Below are 5,094 nucleotides of genomic sequence, written 5' to 3' on the forward strand. Positions count from 1 at the left end.
TTTTTTTTCCCCCACTAAGAGTGCATGTGCTCACCAGAAAGAGAAGGGAGAGAAAGCACCACCCAGTGGGCGCATGGTCACACTGCAATCCCTTCTCCATCTTCCTCTCAGGGTTTTGGGCACATGCACCATTCAAGCTGCCAGGCCTAAGGCTCGACTGTGCAGTCGGCCAAGTTGGATCCAGTTGCCTTAATCTCCAGGCTAGGGAGCCAGTCATAACCCTTTTTAAATTGTGATTGAAGGTATTATTATTTGAAGGGATTGCCCTGAAATGCTCTCTCTCAATCTTTGAAAAAGCCTAGGTCAGAAACTGTTGTTCACTCCCTGGGTCAAATGGATGGCACCCTGTGTGCCCCATGTAGTGAGGCCTTCAGGCTCTCCAGATGTTCAGGACTGATTCCGGGCACTCAGACGGGAGGCCCACACTACTGCAGACCTAATCAGGTACCTTCTTCTCTGCTCAGAGAGGGAGCAGAATAGACAGCTCTCTTGGTTGGATGGCATGGGTCTTGTGGACGCTCGGAACAGGACTGGTATTCATAACTGACATCCTTATCAATTTCTGTCCAGCCTGTGCACATCGGTTGGGATCCAGCAGCCTGGGTTTGAATCCTGGCAGCTCCCCTCTTGCCCACTGTAACTTGGGTGTATTACTTAACCATTTGTTCTCCAGTCTCATCTGAAAGTGAATATTAGAACACTAACTTCACAGGGTTGTTGGAGATTATTTGCATAAGTGAATCCATGCAAAGTGTTTGAAACAATACCAGACACTTAGAAAGTACTCTATTAGATGCTCTGTTAGTATCTCTGTTAGATTATTATTGTTATTGTTTTCTTCTGAAGAGAAAGCAAGCTTCCAAAATCAACATGCATACTCCCTGCATCAGGTGACCAGAAAGCCCTCACCTTACAGAGGATTCTCAAATCCCGTAGCAAGATGCATTCTTGCAAGTCCTTTGGCACTTGCACTTGACCAAGGTTCCCACTGACTGTTGAGAATTGCTGTTCATGGCCACAGGCCAGAATCTTCAGCTGTTCCTTGATGGGAGCATAGAATATCTGAGGATAGGGTGAAGGAGGCCAATATGGTGTTCCATGTATGATGCAAATGCATTGAAGATTTTAAACGTTAAGAACCAAGACTGGTGGGACTAGCAGATGATGTAATGGTTATGTCACTGGACTGCCACATAGTCGACCACGGTTCAAATCCCAGACCTGGTGGCTTAAAACTCACACCAGGGGCGTGAGCATGCATGCCTGATATCCTGAAAGTTAGAATGGAGAAAGGATTGTGGTGTTGGCCATCCCCCCTGGGGGGTGATTTCTCTCTTTCTGTCTCTCTGTCTCTCTGTCTCTCCAGTGAGCACACATGCCCTTTAGCAAAATTCTCTCTCAAAAACAAAAAACAAAAACAAAACAAAACAAACAAAAAAACAAAACAAAGAAAGAATCATGACTGTTAACATAGGCACCTTGTCCTCTTCTGAAATAGATTTAACATTCTCCCTAGAGAACTTGATCTTAAACTATCCAGCACTCAAACCTAAATTTTCATAGTCATTCAAAGGAGAGGGTACAGACATAGATGCAGTGAAAATGTGGTACCTGCAGTAGAACCGGTTTAGCATATTGTGACCCAGCTCTTGTCCAGACGTTATTAGACTAGGTTCTTCTCTCTGTCCCTGTCCATGTCTGTGGTGTTCCTTGTCATTAGAGTAAAACCAGTTTTCACTCTGCAGCCCTCCTTTCCCCAAAATACCTACGGAGTGCCTACACTATGCAAGATATGATCCTCTCTCTGAGAGAGAGAGAGAGAGAGCAGTTGTGAACAGTAGAGAGAGTTTCTCGTCCCATGGGCTTGTATTTGTCCTGCGTTGTGAAAGTACAAGAGTCTACAGAAGTATCATATAGAACCTGTTTTAAATTAGGATTTAAATTAGTCACTTTGAAATTGAGACCTGTCGCATGAGTAGATAGTACATCAGGCAAAGGCAGAATACTCCAGGTGGAAGAAGCAACAGGTGCCAGGGCCCTGGGGCAGGAATGACCTTGTCATCAAAGGAAGTGGCAGAAGGCCAGTGAGGAGGTGGTCTGGGTGCAGCTGGCAATAGGAAGAAACTAGATGTTGCCTGGATCACCTAGGGTAGGTTAAGAACTTAGTGGATGGAGCCAACAGGTGGATGGAGGTTAAGGTGACTGGATTCCACATTACCAACTGCAGGGTTCAATTCCCAGAGGCTTCAAAATCACTCTGGGCACATGTGCATGTGTGCCCCAAATACTGAGAACAGAATGGAGAAGGGATTGTGATGTGGCCTTTGCCCCAGGAGTAAAGTAATTTCTCCCTTTCTCTCTCTTTCTCTGTCTCTCTCAGGCAAACACATATACCCTATAGCAAACAAATAAACAACAACAAACAACTCAGTGGATGAAGGCATTTGGGCATGGGATTAACACAATTAGATTTATATAGAATGTTCTATACCCACTCCCTAGGCAATCTCAACTTGATTCATAATCCCCCCTTATGCACTTGACCCCCAAATTCCTCTCTCTGTGCCGGTCTCCTGCTGGGCTCCAGACCCGGGTGTCCAGCTGCCCAGTGGATGGCATGCTCTTCTGTAATAGGAGGCAGCTGACTCGACACATGAGTAAGGACCCTCCCACCTCTAGAGGTATGTGACTTTTGGAGCTCGCTCAGGAGGAGGAAGTGGAATTGAGTTAACGCCATCCTTCAAAGATGGTGGACTGATAGTGGAGGCTGTAGCTCTCTGAATCAGGCTGGATTCCTTTTTGGCAGCCTTTCCTCGCTGTGGACTTTCTACCTGGGGAACAGGCCGTCAGCACTGATCACTCCCGCTTTACCCTCTTTTCTGCTCTGGGGAACCCTCCACTCAAGAGGTGAATAATCTTACAAAACCTGACGTTTAGATCGACAGATTCAACTGAACTATTGGATTGTCGGAAAAGTCATGATGCATTTTTGCATAGAAAATAATTTAGAGTAGATGAAGCTGGCTGGCTTTATTGGGCCGCCATCGATGGACTAACGGTTACCAAATCGGACGCCCTACAACAGCCTAGCAATTCTAGGAGTCAGCCCCTGCCAGGCCCTCTGTCTCCTCTCCGGTCAGGCTCTGCTTGGCAATCTTTGCTCCAGCCACCGTGAATGCTGCTATTCCTCACTGTCATCGCACTGTTCTCAGTCATTCCTCTTTTACTCCTGTGGAAACTGCTACCTGGAGTCCCCTCGCAAGCGAGCAGAGCATTTACTGCACCATGTGTAATTCTTCTCACTACGCTCCCAATTGTCCTTACCCTATTTACCTCCAAACCCGTAGCACCAGACAGGTTTTCAATCATGTTTATTGAATGAATCAATGACCCAGTGACCAAACATCCAGTTGGGTAATCTCAGGCACCTCCATGCCACCTTGCCCTACCCCGACATGTAAACACACACTCCACGGCCCTCAGCACACCTGAGCAGCCCTGTGCTGTGTTCCCACACTGCCCTCACTCATTGCCCCTTAAACGGATCACCAGAGGGTAGAGGGTAGCCTTCTGTTTTCCTGGCTTCCCTTCCTACACCAGGGCTTCCCTGAGGTCAGAAACCACGTCTTTCTTCCCTGTCGTAGCACCGGACACAGCGTGCAGCACACGGTAGATGCTCACTAGGTGTCCGTTGAATGAATGAATGAAAGGCCAAAGGAAAGAACGAGTCAACTACTTACCACTAACCTTTGGCCACTGCTTTCCCCATTTGTAAAACGAGTAACTGCACGAAATGACGACATATACCTGTGTTCTGAGTTTGACAAGGTCATGCTAACATCTGCCCCAAATAACTAACACAGTGGTTAAATAGGTTAAAATGTTCATGTCAGGGCTAGTGTGGAAGTTAAGGCAGGTGGATTCAACATGGTCGACTTTGTGGTTCAAGTCCCTGACCTGGCAGCTTGAAAATTATGCTGGCTATGTGTGCATGCATTCCCAAATCCAGAGAGAAGATGGGAGGAGAGGGGATTGTGCAGTGTGGCACACTGCCTGGGGGTGCTTTCTCACTACCTCTCCCCTCCTGCGAGCACACACGTCCTTGAGCAGAACTTAAACAAAGAAATGCTCATTTTGCCCCTGATAAGCAGTGGGGAGTCTTGCAGCAAGCATTAGACTAGAGTTTAGGGACTGGAATTCTCTTTCCTGTTTTGTCATGTAGTAGCCAAGTCCTCTTGGGCAGTTCAGTCTCTGGTTCTTCACTTCCTCGTTGGTGAAATTAGCGAACTTTAATACCTCTTTCAGCATTGACATTCTGTGATTTGTAGAGAAGCATTTCTGGAATTATAAGGGACAAGACTCTGGGGTTTCAAATACAAGACTTCTAAAATCCACCACTAGGACAGAACCAGGGGGAGCAAAACACCTTAAGTGTACATATGGTTTGCTACTGAAGGCTCTTGGGAAGGGTCAGCCTCCGCGGAGTGGAGGGCCTTACAGCCTTGCTGAGGATTACCAGGCACAGTGCCCCAGAGCCCAGGCCCATTCGAAGGGGAGAGCCAGTATGAAATTGGCACTCAGAATGGGCGTTCAGAGGCTCTGCCTCTTCCTCACTACTCTCCTTTCATTTGTCCATTACAAAAACAATAGGTATTTTTGCATTTCAAATGCAAAATTACAATCTTAGATATATGTGTTCAGACTACACAGGCCACTCACAGCCTCATAGTCCTCATCTTCTCCAGAGATTCTTTGTGTCCTGGGAGTCACACTTTCATCCCTAGTTAAAAATCTCCAGTTTAGGGAACCAGCAGTTGGTGTAACGACTATATCGCTGGACTCCCATGTAGTCGATTGCGGTTCGAGTCCTGGACCCGGTGGCTTAAACAAACGCCAGGTGCGTGTGCATGCGTGCCCAAGATCCCAAGAGGAGAATGGAGGAGAAGGGATTGCGGCGTGGCCATCCTCCCTGGGGAGTGATTTTTCACTTTCTGTCTCTCTATTTCTGTCTTTCTGGCGAGTGCATGCGCCTTATAGTAAAAACCTCTCAAAAAAAAAAAAAAAAAAAAAAAAAAAAAACCCTGGAGTCTAGTA

The 5,094-nt window shown here is 46.8% G+C and overlaps 1 protein-coding gene across 1 annotated transcript in view; it reads left to right on the plus strand.

Moving 5' to 3' along the window:
• The window catches only part of HEBP1 (heme binding protein 1), a 46,451-nt gene that overhangs the window by 22,533 nt on the left and 18,824 nt on the right, over positions 1-5,094 (plus strand). The gene's annotated exons all lie outside the window — the stretch shown is intronic.

The sequence above is a fragment of the Tupaia chinensis genome, unplaced genomic scaffold, assembly GCF_000334495.1.
Source record: "Tupaia chinensis unplaced genomic scaffold, TupChi_1.0 Scaffold143728_1, whole genome shotgun sequence".
NCBI lineage: Eukaryota > Metazoa > Chordata > Mammalia > Scandentia > Tupaiidae > Tupaia > Tupaia belangeri.